Raw genomic sequence first — 22,798 nt, 5'->3', positions numbered from 1 at the left:
TGTCCATTCACCTACTGGAGGACTTCTTGGTTCTTTGCAGGCTTTGGCACGTATGGATAAAGCTGTTATAAATATTTATGTGCAGGTTTTTGTGTAGACGTTTTTCAATGCATTTTGAACAATATCCGTGAGTGAGATTGCTGGATCGTATGGTAAGAAACTGCCCAATTGTCTTCCACAGTGGCTGGATCATTTTGCACTCACATCAGCAACAAATGAGAGTTCCTGTTGCTCCACATCTTCACCAGCATTTGTTTGTCAGTGGTTTGGATTTGGGCCATTCTAATAGGTATGTTGTGGTATCTTATGATTGTTTTAATTTGAATTTACCTAATGATATATAATGTGGAGCATCATTTCATATGCTTATTTGCCATCTATATGTCTCCTTTGGTGAGGAGGCTATACAGGGAGTTTTGTCCCTTTTAAAAATCTACTTGTTTGTTTTCTTATTGTCGAGTTTTAAGAGTTTTTGGTATTTGGGGGATAAAAATTATTTTCAGGTGTGTATTTTGGAAATTTTTTCTACCAGTCTGTGGCTTATTTTCTCAATCCCTTGACATTGCCTTCCACAGAGCAGACTTTTTAAATTTATTAAAGTCTAGTTTATCAATTATTTCTTTCATGGATCATGTTTTTGTGTCTAAAAAGTCACTGCCATACCCCTAAATCATCTAGCTATCCTCTGGAGTTCTACAGGCTCTGATAAAGCCCCAGCAGGTCAGACTCTGAAAACACTGTTTCTCCTAAGGACAGGCCCTGTTAAGGACAGAATGCTCTGGCTATTTCAAAATGGTGACTTTTCCCCTTTTCCAGCCAGAAGCATGAGGGGACTTTCCTCCAGGATCCACAGTGAAACATGGTAGAGTTCCTGGAAGTAAAACTCACAAATGTTGGTGCCCCTGTCTAACGGTGTTGGGCTGGAGATTTTAGTGCTCCCCCTCGTCCACAGTGAGCTCCAGCGATTTGTCGATTACAGTTCAGGTTTTCCTACAGAGGCACTGATTCCCGGGGAGATTTCTGCTCGTGGATATCTGTGCCAATAAGCTGTAATTCTCTGTATCTGCCTGTCTGTCTTTCCAGTATTGGGGTGGGGCACAGTTGTTCCTGTGATCTCACTTCTTTGGCAGCTTTAGTAAGAATTGTTGATTTTTCAGTTGTTCAACTTTTTACCCACTGTTAGGATAAAGTAACAGATTCTAAACTCATTAGATGCCAGACCAGAAACCAAAGTCTCTTATTATGGATTTAATTTGCATTTTCCTGATGGCTAATGATATTGGGCATCTTATGTGCTAAAGTCAGTTTAAACCACATTAGCTTTTGGTGATAACTAACTTTTCTAACTAAAAAGCATAACTGCAGTCTCAAAAAGTTTTAACCTAAAGAGTCCAGGCTACTGAGAGGTCTAGAGTCATGTGTCTGCTGGAAAGAAAACCAGTGGCATTTCCTCACTGAGAGCTTCTCAGCAGCAGGAATGGTGTCTTTGTAAGCAACATGGTGTTTATTGAGCAGCGTTAATCTATTGAACAGATGACTCGTAGCTTGACAAAAGACTCTAGGTAGAAAAGAACATGATTTTCTTACTTTGTGGAAGTCAGAGAGAGATATCCAAAGGCAGGTCAATGAAAGGTGAAGCTGGGGGAACATGGTTTTAAATCTCTAAAATTTCCCATAAAGCATGGAACTGTAAGCCTCATTACAGGGTAGTTTATTGTTTACACGTATCAGGACACTGACAGTCAAACAAGAGCTCCAACTGCTATAGATTTTAAAAGCTAAAAATTATCAAGTGAGGGAAGTGTTCGACCTATCACATTATCAGCCTTACACATAGCTCTCAGGGTATATAAAGCTAGGATGGCAAATGCCACATCTAAATTATAACCTAGCAGTTCAGTTTTCCTGATTCTAATGATCTATTTCTCATTTTTACCCGGACTTCCCCAATCACATTTTAACAGTGAATTTCCAAGTATATGATGTTCTCTGACACTTGGGAATTATTTAAATATTTTGGTTGTTATTGTGGAATTAGTTCAGGCTTTTTCATGGATATGTAGATTCACTGGCTTGAATTTAACAACTCAGGAGAGATCCAATCACTCTTTCAAGCTCAGGAATTACAGCCCACTTTACCAGACACACAAAAGCCAAGCTAATCAAAAATACATGAAATGCAGGGTCAAATCAAAGCTGAAGGGGCAAGAGATGAAAACAATTGCAATTGTCCCCTCCAACCCTGAGGAGATTTTTGAGGGCTCTGGAAAAGCAATCTGTTGTTTATCTGCATTAGTCACTCATGTGCCACTGCACACAGATTATCCAATATAGTGGATGCATGTGGTCCCCTTGCCAGGTTATTTCTCATTTGTGGCTAAGCCACATGTTTGGTCCTTCTCCTTCACTGAAATTCTATTTTATTTTGTTTTTTGAAAATGTTGAGGATAACATAAGCTTGTAAAAATGGGCAGTAGGTTTTAGAAAGAAAACAAATATGCAAGAATAATTGTCAACTATGGAAATGATTTTAAGTAAGAATTCTAATACCCTAGATGGGTGTAGATAGAAAAATTAACATCAACGAAGACTGAATGGGATGGCAGAAACAGTAGCTGGCAATCTAATACCTATTCTTCCCTTCTTTTTTCTTACAAAGAATTTATTTTCCTGCCTCTCTTGCAGATGAAGGTGGCGAATGAGATACAAGTATAAATTATTCAGTGGCATTTCTCATAAAACATTTTTGTGGGGAAGTGAAAATTATCACAGTATCTTCAGTACTCATGTTGGACTCATGAGGAAAAAGTATAGAGAATCTTAGAGATCTAGGCTGACATATCCTAGAGGTGTTGAACTAAGCCAGCAAATGCTTACCTGGATGCTTTCAAAAAGTAAATTTCTCCAGTCATTAAGCTACCTTTGAATATTCCGTTACTAGTAGTGAAACCTAATCCTTTCTGATACTGTGGGTAATGGAAAGAATTCAAACCCCACTGGCTGACCTTGAGGAGACAGTTTAACTCTTATTTAAAAGCAACTGATAATGATTCCACACTTACCCTCAAAGGAAAAGAGTATTTCTGACTAATATGTCAATACTTAATAAAGATCCTATATGCTGACAGTACAAATCTTGAAATAGGAACAAGGATAAAGTTGGGACTGAAAAATGCATAATGGGAGATTCATATGAAGTCTTTAGAATGATGTACTTGGTGATATGAACAACTGGAAGAGGACATCTGGTCAGAGGTTACACATGTAACTTCTAGGAGCTCAAATTAAAACTGTTTATGATGAAATCAACATCAACCAAAAAAATTTAAAATGTTCTGTTATTCATAGTATATATGAAATAGTCTTCATTGAGCATTATGACTAACAATTGAAGGTACTATTTATATTTTTAAAAAGGGATCACAAAAGTGATTCCTTGAACTTCCATAGTAACTGGTAACTATTGGGAAATTATTTTTGCAATGACTTTAGTCAGGTTAGTTATGCTTTCTATTGGGTTTATCTAGTTTGTTTAAGGTGCAAAACTAAAACATTATGTTGAACATTTACAAAAAAGAATCAAAACTTTTATTTGGTTAACTGGGATGTAGGGAGAAGTGAAAAAGAAAACAGTCTGATTTATGAAAATCTGTACTTTAATCTTCCAGGCCAGTATTTGCCTTGTTGAAAAAATTTCTTGTTAACCATTAAAATTTTTAATACAAGATGAAGTAAGCCATAGAATTAGTTTCAGGAAAAAAACAAAATAAAAAACAAAAAAAATCTCCCATAGCCACACAGGAGGCAAAGGTAATTTCCTCTTGCTAACATTTTCAATGGACCCTTTGTTTTTTTGATATGATTAAAAAAAGGTTAAATTTAAACAGGCAACTCTGCTTTTTAATTACTATTATTACTTGCGTAGAAGTATAAAATTTACATTAAACCATCAGCAATTAGTCCTCTGAGCTAGATGCCATCTCTGTAATGAAATACAGTTTATGCAGCAAAGGTTTTGCTTTTTTTAAATTAACTGGCAAATTAAGTGAGAAGAGAGAAGACTGTAGTAATAATTATTCCCACTAATAACAGTTATCCTATATTGCACACATACCATACTCCAGGCATTGTATTAAGGACTTTAGTTTTAAATTTCTAATTTCAACATCCCTAAAAGTTAAGTACTGTTATTATCACCCCCATTTTATTACCAAGGCAGGCAACTAAGGCCAGAGAGGCTTTGTATTTTCCCAAAGTCATGTGATTAATAGAAATGTCAGAGAGGACACCTACATGCAGGCTTGTCTGCTTCCAAACCCATGAATTAATCACTACAGGATATTGCTTAGCTTTTGAGGGGTCATGTGTTATAATGGAAAGGAAGTTTAAACTTTCTACAAATGGACATGAAATCTTAAACGAATGAAAAGGAGAACTTACGGCTTTAAACTCAGGATGACAGAAAAATTATTTGTATTTTGAGACCACGTTGAAAGAGCCAGGGGCTTCCTTGTCTTAACGAGGAAAACTCAGTGTGTTTTGTCATGGGTGAGTAACAACGTCTACTTGGCAGATTGAGGATATACGTAGGATAGACATTTGATTTCTCAGGAAATTTAGTCTTAAATAAACTAGTACCTCCCTCCCTCCCTTCTTTCTTCTTTCCTTCCTCAAGAGAAGCCATCCTGAAACATAGCACAACTATGAAATTAAAGTTTCATCTCCTATTCCATGGCAATTCTGGCATTCAAAAATTGAAATAAGAATCAGTTCCTAATTTATGTTGATCAAAGAGAAAAACAATTGTTTTTGCTGCAAACTTTGGCACACTATTTTGTCCACTCAATAGACGGTGAGTATATGAGATCACAATTTAAGATCTCATTTAACAAAAGATGTTATGTAGACACTTCGAGTTGGAGTTCTAGTTCTGCTTCTGTACTAAGTCATCTAATCTCTCTGATCTTCTGTTTTCTAATCTATAATGTGAAGTCACTGGATTACATGAATTCTACTCCCTCCAGCAATAACATTCTCTACTTTCTCTCAAGTATCACTGAAACAAATTTTCAAATATCAGTGTGGGTTAAAAAAAAAGATTTCATCACACACTTTTTCTCTACTTGGGCAGTCTGTCACCACTCTCATTAATGATGCCCCCAATACAACACTCATCACCCCTTTAGACAACCATTGCCCAAACATCTTGTGCATAAGATCAGCTCCAGAGCAAGGCCTGCTTCATATTCTAGGCAGTACTGTGATTAGATGTAAATGACTGAAAGCAGTAAGATGTCAGTAAGGGTGAGTCAGGGTGAAGTCTGATGAGTAGAATTCATCAGAACTGCAGTAGGGCATTTACAATCAACAAGCATATCTTCTTACACAGTTGAAACCCATCTCCAGGAGTGTGAGCAAGGAGGTCTAAGGATGTGAAATCAGGCGACTTGATGTTCAGGAGTAAGTTTACCTCTCAGGACTCAGAGGAGAACTGTCTCACTGAATTCCCATGGAGAAATAGAATCCATCTCACTTGATGAAAGAGACTTTCATAAGGGACCATTTACAGAGGAGTAGGCTGGGTGAAGAGAATCATGTTGGAATTTTGCCTAGGAACTAGCAACACAGGAAGGCAGTATCATGCCAAGACTTGAAGGGGCAAGAGAAACAGTAACACTGAGAAGCCCAATGAGAGATAGATCCATGCAGAAGGACCTCCCATAGTAGAGAGGTGCACTCAATGCCAGAAGACAGCCCAAAGCAGGAAAGATGTAGGAAAGAATGCCCTGTCCTCTCTGTCACACCACCCTCCTATCTCCTGTTGGTGTCTGCCATTGGCCAAGGCCATTCATCAAGGAGCCTTCGTAGTAGTGTGCTTAGGAGTCAGTGTTTTGCCATCCAGGGTAGGGCAGAGAACAGCAGGGAATGGATCTGACATAGGCAGGGGGCTGGTATGCAAAAAACTAGCACAGGTACTAAGATTTTTCCAAGACCAGTTTTAGTAACATTGGACTCCTTTTCATTCCAAATAGAGAGCTGAGTATTAAGAAATGACAATACAATCTAGCTGACAGCCCATTTCTCCCCAGTGATTTTTATAGGCAGTTAATTTTCTCTTGAATTTTCATTTTCATTGGCACTTAACTGTTAATCAGTAATTGCTCCACTTCCCTCTAATTCTTCTTTTGTCTTGATTGACACTTCTCCACATTAGGGTTAACGGCTGTCTTGCATAAGCAGCCACTGGTCAAATAGACCCATGTCTACTCCGTTAAAGCTTAACATGTGAGACAAGGCAGATTGTCTTTTGACCTTGGCTTTTGAGAAGTTCTGAAGCTTAGCAATTCTGATTTTTAGGTTTAAGTAAAAGTGAAGTTAGCCTAAGAGAATATCTACGTAACATTAACAGTAGACACTATTTCTGGGTTTCTACTTGCTGTCTCTGAAGCATTTGCTCTGCCTGAGGGAGAAAGGTAATTAAAACATGGATACCTCCATGTCGTTTGGGAGGTGCTATTTCCCAGGGAACCACTGCATAGACTAGTATTACTCTTCCTAAGCATGATATTTTGGATTATTCTAAAACATGACATTGAAGTGTGAACAGATCAAGAGTAAAACTGAGGTCAGTGCGTACCAAGTCTGGGCAGTTTATAAACCCAGTGGAGCTTGCTGTTAACATATAGCTTGGCAAACTCACTCATGGTCTGAGCTGCAAATTGGGTTGTTTTCTATCTCTTTGTAGCCTTTAAGATTCTGGGATTGAACCAGAGCTGTCAGCTTGGTTTAGCGAAACAGAATCCAGCTCCCTCTTCGATGCCTTCAGTTTCTTAGGAGAAAATTAGCTATAATTTAAACAACACATATTTACATACACATATCCAAAACTGTTCAATGAAAATTTCAGGGTAAAGCAAGAGTTTAAAATCACCCTCGGATCATACAGTAGATTTACTAGGTTTTATATTTTACCATTTTTTCCCTCCTTTGCTCTCTGATCATGCAAACTTACTTCTAGAAATAGATTTCAAATTTCGGATACCTGATCCAACAAAGACAGTTTGAAAAGATTAAAAAATTACTCCTTTTCACTTTTAATTTTGTCACTCAGTCTTCTTTGTATCACTGGAGCTAAATGGTTCTTAATATAATAGCACAGGAAGACATATAAACATGTAAACAAACACACAAACATGAATATCTGTGCTCTCCAATTGTAGAGGAAACATTTAGAATAAACACAGAATTCCTGTGTTCACCATCCAGAAGGAGAGATGACAGATTTAAGGGATAAGGTCTGTAAAAGATACATTTCCAAGGAGGTCTAAGGATGAAGCCCAGGGAGTCAGAAGTGGCTTCATGGAGGTAATTCCTTTTGGGAATGGGCTTTAAATGATAAATAGGAGTTTGTTTAATAAACAAGAGACAGACAGAGGGCATGGCGTCTTCAGGAAATAGTTCTGCTGCCTAGAATGTGGCCTTTGCAGAGAGGGAATTATGAGAGATAAGAAAAGGGGTGGGTGGAAGCCAAATCAGGAAGTGTGTTTCGTGCCTGGCTGAGGAGGTTAATACTTATCTGTTAACCAGTGTTTAAGCAACTATGATATATTTCAGCTATATATTGTTTTGATTACATGAGTAATTCAGAACTTACAAAAATCTCGAAGTTTCAGAATAGTCGAGGGAAAAGGTGAAAATCTACTTTATCATAACTTCCATTGTTTGCACAGTGGTATATACTCATCCAGACTTTTTCAATGCTTATTTTAATTTGAAACGAGACCGCCTTCTACATATTATTTTGTAATATGCTTGCTCGATTGGTGACTCATGGAGATCTTTCCCTGTGAGTACAGACAGGTCAAACACATTCAATTTACTACCCATATAAAATTCCATCCAATGAAAATGAATTTATGTATGTATATGCATGACTGGAACATTGTGCTGTACACCAGAAATTGACACATTGTAAATGACTGTATTTCAATAATAACAAAAAACTTCACTTAGAAGAGATGTGGCATGCCCACATTTGTTCAGGAAAGGTCTAACTGTCCACAGTGTGGAAGTAAGGGATTCAAGCAGATGCAGATTGTTTAGACATCTGGCTTCATCGATGCTTTTTGAACTTTCTATATTCCTTGTCCCTGACAACTGATATTTCTGGAAAGCTGAATGCCAGCACAGGACTCCTGTTGCTAAAATCATACCTGGAGACAGTCTGGATTAGGAGGTGTGTTTCTTCAAGGGCATCATCCCAAGACCTGAAGGGCAACTGAGTGCATCACGAAGAAAACTCTCTGACTTCATTAACTGTCAACTTTGAAGTACAAGTATAAAGAGTAGAGAGAAAAAAACCCATGATACTCTCAACACAGGAGGCATCAAGATTAATGGTAGAGGATAATTGTTAAAGGAGGGATATCAGAGCTCATTTCACCTCGCCATGATTTACAAGAGAAATGCCTCAGACTATTTTCAGCAACAACTGAACTGACAAGATTAGGAGATAAAGAAAGTGGAGATGGAGTGAGGGACTCTTTATTCCTGTAAGTAGGTGTCTTCTAATGCTCCATCATAAACCATATCACATACCACAGACTAGCAACAGCCTGCGAGGAAGCGAATCCTACCAACAGCCAAGTGAGTGAGCTTGGAAGCTGAACTTTCCCAATGTGAGCCTTGAAGTGATAGTAGCTGAGACCTTGAATGCAGCCTGTGAAAGAAGAGAATTGAACTAAATCATGGCTGACTCCTGACCTACAGAGATGGAGATAATAAATGCTGCTGTTTCAAGCCTTTAATTTGGGGGTAATTTGTTACACAGCAACACAGAACTCCAATAGACACTTCTACTTCCTGCCTAGTGTCTTCACCACACACGTCAACTCCAGCTGTCCCAACAGCCGTCAGCTTCTCACAGGTGTAAGCCAACAGCACCTTCCCTTCAGCTGCACTGTTTGTTTTGCACTTTGTGCCCCAAGCCTTCTGACACCTGTGGGCACTTGCTCCCCATTACACATGTACACACCAATGTAGGAGAGGAAAAATAATTTTCCCTGTACTCTTCAAGGTTCTGTGGCTGAGACACCCCACCCACCGTAATAAAAAAAACAGATTAAGAGGAGAAAAGAAAATATGTTAATTAGTTGCAGCTCACAAAGATAAGAGATTCCAAAGGCTCCCAGATGATGGAGGTGTACAGACCATCCTGAGCTAAGGAGAGGGACAGGTCAGGGGCTTCAAGTAGGGGAAGGCAATTAACAGGAAGGAGAGAAGAGGAAAAGTTTGGTAATCAAACTTGCCTGCTCTGCAGACAAATCTCTCAGTGGAGAAAGTGATCTCCAGTAATATCTCTCTTCCTAGTACAGGCTCTCATTCTAACATAAATTTACCTGACAACAGGGGTATTAGTACTCTTGTTTTCAGAGCTTCTTTTGTGTCTGTAATTTCTCAGAATAAATCAACTCAAAGTATTCCTGATGCAGAAGTGGCCTCTTTGGGGATAGCTAACTCTGCTACCCTTCACCTGGAAGTGCAAGGGAGTTATTCCTTGTGGCCAATTCTAGACTAGTGTAGGAGAGAAGCCAGTAGAAACCCCTCTGCTGTTGCACAGATGGGCAGTTCTGACAGTCCACACAGACCCTCCGAAGGCCCCAGTGCCATGGAGCACAGTTGTTCACAGCAGTGACCAATTCAATTATGCTTCCTTCATTGGCTTTCCCTCCTACCTGTTCACCTCTTCTCAGAGACAAGTTATTTTGTCTAATCAATTACCTGCACTGAAGCTCTTATCTCAGGCTCTGTTATTGGTTGGGGAACGGGAACCCAAGCTAATGTACTTTGTCCCCTCTTAGCGTGGTATTACCAGGTCAAGGAGTTGCTAGAATATTGATGGTTCTGTTTCTTATACATTGACGAAGCAAATTTCTAGCATATTCCAGTAAACTTATACTCCTTCTCTGGCTTGATATTACATACCTCTCATCTCCTTTTTTTATAGCATTTTCACCTCACAGGTACAAAACCTGTTCAGCCCAACATTTTCTCTGACAGACTTTGCTACAGCAGCATGTACACTCAGTCACAACTCCAATACACTGTACTCTTGGATCAAAATGTAGTCGCCCAACTTGAAATGTTTGCAGTGCATCCACCTACCATGAACACTAATTGAGAACCCCTAGCAAATATATTTAAGTTAATTTCAGTGTGGGTTTGGCTCACAGTTAATTTTTTTTGTTATTTTTACAGAAGTATGAGTCAAAGAACACTTCTGATTACTGCCAGAATCATATCTGGACAACTGCACATAGACTCCAAGATATCCAGTCCATCTCAGACAGTTCCCCAAACAATACTGGTTCCTGTAGAGTTTGCATAATGCCTGACAGCTTTCCGCAGAAAAGAAGGTCAAATCCCAGATCCAAACCCCATGGTCTGTGCCCTAGAATCCAGATAATATTTTTTTCAAAATCTGTCTATGTCTGTGTGTATCTGTGTGTGAGAGAGAGCATTTTACAAGTGACCTTTCAAGAAATTCCACAGATCTATTTAAGAAAAATGCAATGCCTCACTCAGAATTTCCTAATTTAGAAAGAAATTAGCTAGAAAATAATTTTCATTTAAAACCATTGGCACAATTTCCAGGAACAATAAAAGACTCCTAAATAAAATGTATTTATTCTTGGATTACATAGTTCTCTCTTTCCTTTCCTGATCTCATGCTGAGATGAAACTTCTAATTCTCTCTCTCAAGTCTGCTTAGTTTTTATCCCCCAAACCAAGTTGATTGGCTCTCCACTCCTACTTGGTTTTTATCCCAGGACTAATAAGGAATGAAAGCAGAGGGAGAATTGGAGAGATTCTCCAAACTAGTCTAAAGAGGCTATTGAAATTGCCTCTGAGCCTCTCAAGGCAACTTGGGGGCTTCTAAAGAATTTAAGTATAAATAAGCAATTTTCACATAGCAACAACCTTGCTGTGGAAACTAAATGAGACACACAACAGCTTGTGGTCATGTATAAATTTGTTCTTTTCGTACCTTTCTTTGGTCTTTGTCTAAAAGGGCAAACTCTTTCTTAAAGGGCCAGATACTAAATATGGCCTGTGAACCATACAATCTCTGTCACAACTGCTCAACTCTGTCCTTGTAGATTGAAAATAACCAGAGACAAATATGTAAACAAATGACTATAGCTGTGTTCTAATAAAACTTTATTTACAAAAACAGGGCTAGCCTCCCAGCTGTATTTTTCCAACCCACGGTCTAGAACAAGAAACTGAAAGAACTATGGAGTGAATTAACATCATTTTGTTTCTATGACACCCTTCTGTCCCAATGACTCAACCACTATATTTTAGTTTTTTAAAATAAATGGAAAGAAGAGAGATGTCTTTGCAGTACATAAGGAAATAGGCACATCACACTCTGAAAAACTTCCAGAACTGGAAACATAACTGAAAATAATACAAGGCTGTCTACATTGATGGATCATCCAAGTTCAGCCTCACAGTGTGTCTGCTGTGCTTTGAAAGTTCAAGAAAAATGCTGCTCTGTGTAATGGATAGTTTTGTCAAACATATAAATAAATATGCAAATGGTGCATTGGCTCCTGAGGATAATGGCTAAATAAAACTTTCTAAAATAAGTCTTTCCTTGACCAAAAAGATATGTTCCAGTCTCACAGTCATCAGTATACTGTCATCCATCCCATAATACATAGCACAACTCAGGATGTCTGATGTGACATTGATAGGCTGAGGTAACATTCTATTTCTCCCCTCACTGCCTCACCTAAGGTTTTGCAAAAGATCTTTGCAAGGTATGTGAACTCTGAAATCCCAAGCAGAAAGTGTTATACAAATTTTTCTCGGGAACATTACACAGATTTTTCTCAGGAGACCGTTTATAACTATCAACAGCTTCTCACTGCCAGCAGATCTACTCTACAAGAAATGTTAACTGAAGTTCACCAGGCAGAAGGCACATGAAATTAAACTAAAACTTGGATATACAAAAAGAAATAAAGAGCACCCAAGACTGGGAGAAAGTATCTGCCAGTTATCTATAGATAATTAACTTACATCTGGAATATATAAAGAACTCTCAAAACTCAAAAATTAAAAAAAAGCCAAAAAACACACAACCTAAATTTAAAAATGGGATATGTTTCTGAACAGATCCTCACCAAAGAAGACATGTGGATGGTAAATATGAATGGTAAATAAGCATAAAAACGATGCTCAACATCAGTAGTCATTAGGGAAATGTGAATTCAAACCACAATAAGATAGCAACTCACACTAAGGAAAACTGGGTTAAGAGCTTTGACTATCATTGTAAATCTTCTGTAAGTATAATATGATTTCAAAATAAAAAATTACAATAAAAGCATGGAACTATTTTCCATTGTTGAGACCACTAGCAAAAATCATGGTTACTAGAAGAGAGGACACCAGAAGAAAGAAGACATTTTTAGGAAGGTTAAAGACACGCTTTGGCTAGGGAAGTCCCTTGTTAAGTGGTCCTTCAGGAAAACCAGAATATGTCACCCTAAAATATCCATCTTTGACATAAAGATTATTTTAAGCTGAAGGCAATTAAATAGCAAAAGCAGGAAAAAAACAGAAAAACACCTCTCCCTTTTCTGCCTAAAGGCAGGATGTAAATTCTCCTTTTACTGGAGACAGACTTATCAGCCCAGAGGTGGCATCAGAGGAATCTACAAACAAACCTTAATCCCTCAGTTTCCACCCCTATATTTACCTTCCCACAGTTTGCTGCCCTTAGAAGTCTAAAATTGCCTTCCCCTGTCCTGTCAGTTCTCTATGAATTTAATTTTTTTTGTTGTTGAAGATGCTATATAAGCTAGAATTCAAAGCTGACATTTTGAGCTACTTGTGGTTTAGGATTCTCCCATGATGCATGCTGTGTGCATTAAACATCAACTATATCTGAAATATGTATAGTTACTAAGCAGGAATCATACCACAATGAAGGTGTTAAAAAATAAACTATTTGTTTTTCTCTTGTCAATGTCTTTTCGTTCAAAAGTCCCAGCTGACAACATAAAATGGGCAGAAGTAAAGTTTTGCCTTCCTTCACCCACAGGGACTCAACGATGTCCTCGTGACTTTGGCTGATAGCACAAGTATGTATTCTGGGCAAGTGGAAACCTGCAAGCTTTGGCAATCACACCTGACTCCCCATGTGTGATCAAGTCTGGAGTGACAATTTTTCCTTAAGTTGTCCTGTTAACACCTCCTATATCAGGAATTAGAGTACTGAGAGAAAAGAGAAGAAGACAAGGAGTTTCCCAGGAAGTGAACTATCTGGTAAACATAAGTGATCTCATTGTTGTTCAGTTCTGGTTTATTATAGTGTCCAATAATGAAACACATTTAAGTTTAAAAGTGGTCTATTTTGGTGGTGATTGAGCCTGTCTTAATGACTACTTCTACTTGCAGTTATGGACAATTTTCTCTTCCATTTAAGACAATTCTAAGACCCCACCAGGCAGAAGTTGATTTGGGGCTTCATGTAGATCTGGCTTCACTGATTGGGCCTGGGTACGCTCACCTCCTAAACATTATTATTCTTCAGTCTGAAGAGTCTTTTTAAGAAAAATTTAAAATGTTCAATAGTTTTAGATTCAGACGTTAACTAGTGCATAAAATCCTTTTCAGGTGTGCTCACATATAACCACATAACATCTGGCGAATTTCTCAGAAAATGTTGGCCTATGTAGCCTTTGAATGCAGTTCATGATTCTATCAATTCAATTTAAAATAACCCAAAATACGACTTATAATTTCCTCCACTCATCTCTACACGCAACCACCTCTTAGGAAGCCAAATACAACCTTCTTTTTGGCTGATGAACCAAACATCAAAAACCATATTTCTGTGTATGTATCAAGTAGAGATCTATGTGAAGAAGTTCTAGCAAGTGCTCCAAATAATACTTCTCTACCTGGAATAAATATGTAGATAAATCACTGTTTGCTTTGCTGAACTAATTAGACTATTTTTGTGGAGGCAAAAATTGGCTTTATTTTATTCTAAGATAGTTACTCTAGCTCTGAAAATGAAAATTATACCTGGAGAAACTACACTTTCCTTTTCATTGCCCATTTTTCTCTGCACTCAGTGAACAGAGGCACCATCTCCATCATCAAGTTCTCAGAGGTATCCGTTGTCCTTCTTATCCTATTTAATTGGTTTAAAATGGAGGTTCCAGTGCTCCCCCTGCACATCAGTTTTGACTGCAGTCAATCGCCAGCAGCTTCACTGCTACCAACAAGGAAAAGAGCCTCCATCCTTGGGGAGTCATTCCACCACGAGCCCGGAAGAACATCTTGCACATCAAGTCACTTCCCTCCTCTGACCCCCAGATCCACTCTCAATTCCCTTTCCCATAAGAAGCACACTTTCACAGGGTGATTCAGCCTTTGGTGAGTCATTTGTGTGTGAAGCAGACACTTTCAAAGGGATGAAGGAGAAAGAGCCGCCGATCAAGAGCAGGGGCCGTAACTACTTAGCTTATTGCCTGTTGTTTATTTTCCTGTTTCTTGCTTTGGAGTGTAAGAATCTCAAGGGCAGGAATTATGTCTTGGTGTCATTGTATCTGACTCAGAATAAATGTTTGGTACATTTTTAAAAATAAATAAATTAATAATAGTACTGTTTAATCTTTGCCACTAACAGCAATAAACAGAATTAAATAAATACCTAACCAATAAAAGACAAACTAATTGGAATTTATCTACACTGGGGATTAATAATAGTTTTGCTTCTTCAGGAAAATTCTCACTTTTAGACGTACGTGTATTGTACATACATACATTTAGATATACAAGATATGTTATCTATACAAAAGAATCTAAAGTCCAGCAATTTAAAAAAAAAGGGCAAGAAACCTAAAACTGAGAAAGTTTCAACTGCTTCTTATAAGCAAGGTCATTTTTAATGGGCTACATATTCCCTTTTTCAGTCTGCACTTTGGTTATGATAAGCTTGGGTTTTAGTCTTGAAACAAAGCAAAATTGACCGTCTTTAAAAGTAATTATTGACTTAAACAGGGGCATCCTGATCTTTGAAAGAAAGAAATGAACTCACAAGCAGGGGTGAAACACCATTCGGTACTGTGCTGGGGAGTCAGAAAAATAGAACCTAAATGCTAAAGATCTCCATCGTAAGTATCATTGGCTTTATCTGGAAACCTATTATCCAGCTACCAAACACCTAGTGAACAAGTTAACATCTCTGTGATATGTGCAGTTCCTTAAACTGCCTGTTATCCTGGAGAGTACATTTTCACTTGGCTTCCTTAATGGACAGTCAGAGAAGAAAGAATAATACCAAGAACTCCACAGCTGCTTCTGCATAAGGCAGAGGTTTTCCATCCATACTGTAGTATTTGGCCCCCAAATCACTTTTTACACTCCACAGTGCGTGTCTGCACAGCAAGGAAGGAAAGGGAGTTGGAACCACATGGGGCCACATGAGAAATGGAATTGCTTCTCTTGGCGTTAAGTGCTAGGCAATCTATAAAACTACTCCCTGGGACACATCAGCCATTCTTTATTGACTTCAAATGATCTTAAGGCTGGAACAGCCCAAGTCGAGGTGGATGTTCTTGACATCTTGACATCTATGGCCCAGTCCAGGAGCTGCCTTTGAAGGAACTCCTGGGGCACCCTGATTTCCCTTCCCCATAAGAGACACTGGGAGGACAGTATAACGTAGTGATAAATAGCTTTGAGGTTAGGCAGACTTCAATTTAAATACCAGTTCTGCCACTATCTAACTTGTCCAGAAGCTTCTCTGAGCCCCAGGTTTTATCTATAAAATGACAGTATTGACACTGTTTCCTTCTTGGCTTACTCAGGGGATAAACAGAATAAAAGAACCAAAACACAAAGCCAGCACACACACAGTAAGCACTGTTGAACAGTAGCCATAACTACAATTCTCTTCTCTTTCTCTCTTAATGTTTCTCCCTGTTCCTTTTCCTCCCTCCTCCCTCTCCCTTTCCATGTCTACCCTGCCTCTGCCTTAGGCTTGCCAGAGACATCTGAGACCCACTGTCTCTGCACAGGTAGCCCCTTTGTCTACAGACCCACTAGCTCTCAGTCAAGACTGTCAGGGTCTCTACCACAGGATGGCTTTTGTCAACTTGTCAACATGACCCAAGGGCTTTTGCTTGTTTAAAGTGCCCGCCTTTCTACTGTTAATTGAAGTTTGCTCTTTACCAATTATATTTTCTTAAACAATTTACTTACTTCAATGAAGGTCATTTTGCCACCCTCAAGGCCATCCAAATAATGGGATGCTGAAAATTAGAGAGCTGTAACTTTTTGGCTGATATTAAATTTTTTCATTTTATTTTTTAACTTTTTATTTGAAAATAATGGTAACACGTACAGAAAAGTTTCAACATGTGTATACCCTTTAGCCAGATTCACCTAATTGGTAACATTTTTGTACCATTGACTTTGTCATTTGTCTCTCTCTCTTTTTTTTTTTTAAAATATAGACACACTATGGTTTGAATGTTGATATTCCCACCAAATTCAAAAGCTGAAATTCAAATCCCCAAGTGATAATATTAGAGTGTGGGGTATTTGGAAGGTGATTAGGTCATGAGGGTAGAACCCTCAAAATGAGGATTAGTGGCCTTTAAAAAAGAAGTCCAGTAAAACTCCCTTGCTCCTTACACTGTATATGCGATTAAAGTGAGAAGACAGCCCTCACCAGACACCGAATATGCCAGTGCCATGTCTTGGACTCCCCAGCCTCCAAAACTGAGAGAAAAAAATGTTTGTTGTTTATAAGTCAGCCAGTTTACAGCATTTTTGTTACAGGAGCCCAATAGACTAAGACTATATATGTATGTATATGTGTGTGTGTGTATTTATATGTGTGCATATTTATATATATGTATATGTTTATACATAATACCATATTATGTATAACAAGAGATACATTATTGTTCTAAATGATTTGAAAGTAAATTGCATATATCTTGAGTCTTTAACTCTGAACACTTTAGTGTGTATTTCCAGAGAATAAGGATATATTCTTACATGATCACAGTACAATTATAAACTGTACTCTAATTATATGTCACCGCTACAATCCTTTACATCTACTATCCTTATTCCACTTTTCTTGATTGACCCAAAAGTCCTCCATAGCATGTTTTTTTTTCCACTGTAGGATGCAGTCTAGTGTCTGGTATTGCCTTAGTTATCCTATCTCTTAATCTTCTTTACTCTGGAACATTTCCATAGCCCCAAAGCCTTCATTTTTATAGCAATGCATTCCTCTTCCCATGACAGGCCTCACAAACTCAGATTACACATTGACGAATAATGTCTCCTCTCCTCAACCTCCCTCCAAACCTAAGAATGTTTAACAGATGCGTGATTTCAATTCTCGATTATTATTTTGTTCCATGGTATCTATTTGGAAAATGAAAGAAATAAAGCTAAAAATTCCTTGGTCGTATTATTTTGCATCCCAGAGATAAAGATAATGAGCCATTTTATGGAGCCTATGAACTGATGGAAACTCATTAGGAATGGTATCACTTAGCATATTCCTTTATAAGTTTAAAGTTTTAGTGAACACTTTTCTGATATTCATTATTTTTCAGCGGTCTTTTTAGGAAAAATTTTAAAGAGTGGTGTCCATGTCACTGTAAATGTACTTCACTTGTGTTCCTTCTTTTAAAAAAAATCAGATGTACTCTGATAAAAGAACTACTATGGTCAATAAAGAAATTCAATTGCCAAAGAAATCAAAGATGTTCAAAATCGAGAGCACCATTTTTGTTTTCTATGTAACTAATGAAACAGGCTAAATAACTTATGAAAGCTGCCTTGTTGGGTCTTTCTCTGGAGGAAAGTCTTCTGATAAGAAATGCTAAGCATATGTTCCCTCCTCTAACATCCAACTCTTTTTCTCACTCCCTCCTCCTCCTTCAGTACTCGAACAAAGTCCACACAATCTGCACTGAGGCCTTGAAGCCAGGATTCTGGGCCACATTTCAAACCAATGACTCTGGCCTATCCTCCTCATGATTACCCTGGAATTCCTGCTCTGAGTGGCCTACTCTTTTTTTTTTTTTTTTTAATGGAGGTACTGAGGATTGAACTCAAGACTTCATGCATGCTAAGCATGCTCCCTATCACTGAACTGTATCTTCCCAGCCAAGTGACCTACTCTTAACGAAGACCTGCCTAATTGTTCCATGTGCTAACTTGGACAGGAGCCTGAGAGAAAGAGCTCATGGCTTATAAATATGAATGTAAACTTAAACAGGCTAGTGAAACTCAGAACACATTCTCAGTACCACCCAGATTGCAAACATAGTATTTTGCCATGACCTAAGATTTTTGGTTGCACTGGCTGCACACAAATGTTTAAGGGAGATGCCACCTTTGACGTGTGCCATCTAGTTAGGTGAATGTCTTCTCTTCCTATGGTCTGAGTGTACTAGCCAACACTTATTAATGCTACTAACCTGTGTCAGCCAATATTCCAAGAATGTTTCACATGGATGAAGCCCTTCAGTGCTTACAACAACCCTACAAAGTAGGTAACATCATTATCCTCGTTCTAGAGATGAGGAAACAGACACAGAGAAGTTGAGTAACTTGCCCTAAAATCACACAGCAGTTAAGTTTAATGTCTCTAAAACTTTCCAGTGGAAAGTGCTATGGATTAAATGTTTGTGTTCTGCCCCTCCAATTCATATGTTGAAGCCCTAACTCCCAGTATGGTGGTATTTGGAGATGGAGCCTTTGTGAAGTAATCGGGTTTGGATACGGTCAGGGGGTAGAGCCCTCATGATGGGACTGGCACCTTTATAAAGGGGATGATGGAACCAGAGCTCTGCCATGTGAACATGGAAGAAAGCAGCTGTCTGTAAACCAGGAGGATTCCCATTAAGAACCTGACCACAATGGAGCCGTAACCTCCAACTCTAAGAAATAAAAACTTTCTGTTTAAGCCACACAGTCTATGGTAGTCTGTTATAGCAGCTTCAGCTGACTAAGATGAAAGGTAAATATCAAATACATTAGTCTCTCCAGGTATGGACATAGAGCTTCAAAGAACTCCCCTACAGACTCCCAGACAGCAGGCTCTCAGTAAATATCCTGATAGAAATCAACAATATCTCCCTCTACATATAATTCTTACTGTTATTTTGAGGCTCTGTGAATGTGGCTAAAGGAAAGATGAAAGGACTAGGAGTAGGTGAGATCCTCATTTGACGAAAGGGATGCTGATGGCTACAGGTACAAAGTGCCATGCCTGTCAGCATTTGCTAGGTTTTTAAAAAAAGTTCTCCTTTGGGTGGACCAGATATCAAGTGGAATCATCATCGCTGAGTCTTTGATATTCTTTGCTTTCCCTTTAAAGTTATTCCCATTGCATTGTTTTTGATTCCAGTTTTATTGCGATAAACTTAACAAAGTGGTGTGTCAGTTTTCAGGTTTACAGAATAATGATTTGATTTACATTACATCATGAAACGATTACCCTAGTTAACTTTGGTAAACACTTACTATCTCACAGATACAAGATAAAAAGAAAAAGATATTTTTCCTTAGGATGAGAAGTTAACAGTTTTCACACATAACGTACAGCAGTGTCCATTACACTTATCATGTTGTATATTACAATCCTAGCACTTATTTATCTTACAACTGGAGGGTTGTACTTTTTGATTGCCTTCAGCCAGTTCCCCCTACCCTCCCCTCCACATCCGGTAGCCACAAATCTAATCTCCTTTTCTGTGAGTTTGCTGGTTGATTTGTTTTTGACGTATAATTGACCTATGACACTATATTAGTTCCTGTTATACCAGATATTGATTCGTTATTTCTATACATTTCAAAATGATCACTACGGTAAGTCTAGTTGTCATTTATCTCCATATAAAGATATTACATGATTATTGTCTATATTCTCCACACTATCCATTTCATGCCTGACTCATCTATTCTATAACTAGAAGCTTGTACCTCTTCATCTCCCTCGTCTTTTTCTCTCCTCAGCCTGCCCCCCTCCCCTTTGGCAACCTTTGCCATTGCATTTTTACCCAACCTTTCAGCATTCCTCAAGAAATTTCCTAAGAAATATGATTGGAGAAGCAGAATAGGAAAACTAAGAACCTTATAATACCCTTATATTGTTCTTAAATTAAGTTTTTAATGCTTAGAGTCAGTGAGTTTTGCAAGGCCTTGTGGCAGTTCTTTAAATTTTTTGACATTTGTAATTGGTGGGATAGAAGGTTTTCTACTTATAAAAGTAGCAGTTGTTTTTTTTTTTAACACCTACAAGCATAGCCAATGAACTAAGTAAGCACTGATTGGAGTAGAAATGGAGACTTCAAAACTTACAGCCTAGATATGCCCCTGGGCTTTTTTTTTTTTTTCCCCCTGGATTTCAGTTTTTTTCCTCAGAACTTGAACCATTGTTTCAATGTCAGAAGTTTTGTATAGATTTCTATTCTCTTGTTAAAAACCCAGACTAAGACAACTCCAGAGCAACATCATCCTTCTGGTGACAGTCAAGTTAAGCTGAATAATGGCTGTGTCCTAGTAAAACAAACAAAGCTTCTCTTGTCCAGTTAAAAGGCCAGCACTGCTGCTGAGCTGGGTGTGGGAGGTGGGAAAGGCAGCAAGCAGGCCTCTGTGATGTAATTTATCTGAACAGTGAACTTGGGAGTAGAGAAGCTTACAAGAGGAGGGAATAAAAACAGACCAGTCATCACGAGAAAAACATTTTTTTCTATTTCCTTAATGCTGTATCTCTATGAGATGACAGATGTTTACTAAACTTCTTGTGATAATCATCTCATGATGTATAGAAGTCAAATCATTAACCTGTACACCTTAAACTTATACAATGTGTTTGTCAATTATATCTCAATAAATCTAGGGGGAAAAAAAAACCTAGCAATCCAAAAAGTATCTCAAACAAAACTTAACAGAGTATTCTCATGTATGGAAAAGGATAGTAAAAGGTAAGGGAGATAAACAAGGGGCACTTGGGGAGAGTGTTAAGATCTTTCCTTTTCCATACAAATTGTAACCAGGTCAGAGTTCCCATCTATAAATGAGACTAAAAATAGGTTGGAGAAGAGTAAATAAATTAGTGCACCTAGAGCCCTTCAACAGTCCCTGCCATGTAATAAGTGCTCAAAAAATCAATGTTGGCAATCATCATCATTACCCAATAGGAAGACAAGGAAAAAGAAACAAATTGGACATTCTGCCATGAAACTACATCAATACATATGACCTGCGTGTTTGGAAATGTTGCAACTTTGTATTTTGAAGGCTTAAATTCTTAGTTTAGTAATGCAATCTCCTATGGGTGTCTGGCAACCTAAACAGTAGGTTTTGACTATTTACACACAAGTAATGCTATTGAACTTGCCATCTTTCTCCAGTCTACTGATTCTTCCTACCCACCGTCTACGAAAAAAAGAAAAATCACAAAAAACCTAATAATCTAGTGATAAACTTCTCTTCATGTGATATAAAGTATCCCTTGTAACTCCGCTGTTCTGGTGGTTCCCTTCAGTAAATGGTACCTATTAACTGTGGAAACCATATTTACATGCCCTGGTAAACAATGGATTATTCTGAGAACCTGATTTAGTAAATACTGTGGTCTGTGGGATTTCAGTAAAAAATTACAATAGCAAATGTAGAAGGAAATCTCTATAGCTTTTATCTACATTTCAAGAAAGATTTAAAAGTCCTTTCGCAATATATTTGATCAAGTTTCAAAAAATGGAAAAACAGTTGTAAATGATATTTAAGGAAACTAAAACTACTTGCATGATTTAGTCTTTTAAAAACAGATTTAAACCAAGTAAGAGAAAAACTGAACTAGAGATTACAGATAGGCATCTGACCACACACTTTCACATTAGTGATTTAAAGTAATAAAATTATATCTCCAATAGTAATCACACTTATTTTTTAGGCAAACTCAATTCAAATGCATTATTAATTTATAAACAATAAAATAGAATTGTATATCTATTTAAATATAAACATTTTAAAAGTTTTCTAACATCAATCTCTTTTTTTAAAAAGCTGAGATGAAATTTAGAAGATACTTTTAACAAGTTAAAATTTCAGCTTGGCCTCCTTAAGAGTTACAGATTTTCAGACCTGGAGATAGTCTTAAATTATCAAGCAAATTCTAATCAAAATGAACAGCCCTGAAAGAGAACTAAGTATGAAATTCACACATTTATAGCCTTCTTTTCTTCTCCAGAGTAATTATGGCAGGGAATTGTACGCAGTAGTGGAAGCATGTGTGTATTCAGGCGTATACACTTGTGGGCATTTACAAGCTTAAAAACTATATTTGTGGTGAGGTGAGCTAGAATGTACATCCCCCAAGGTTTATTCATGAAAACCTCCAAGGCACTTCCAAGAGGCCTCTTCTCAGATAATTTCCCTAGTTGCTTAAAATTGGTAAGAACCTGCCCTCACCTGAATATGTATCTGCTAGTGTTGTGAAAAGATGCTGTGTTTCCTCCTGTATACTACTATAAAGAGGGAGGGGAAAAAACCTATAATCTGTTGAAAGAACACTATCAGGATATGATTGCTAAATAACCCCTGAGCATTTTCCATTCTCCAACACATCATTATAGTGAGCAGCATTTTAGGGTAATTGTCAGATACACGTAAAGCCTCTCAGAGTGTCCTTGCAGAAATAACAGCAAAACACTACCAGTGGTCAATCCACTCC

The sequence above is a fragment of the Camelus ferus genome, chromosome 3 (genome assembly GCF_009834535.1).
Source record: "Camelus ferus isolate YT-003-E chromosome 3, BCGSAC_Cfer_1.0, whole genome shotgun sequence".
Lineage (NCBI taxonomy): Eukaryota > Metazoa > Chordata > Mammalia > Artiodactyla > Camelidae > Camelus > Camelus ferus.
Note: the sequence above shows the minus strand (reverse complement) of the source record.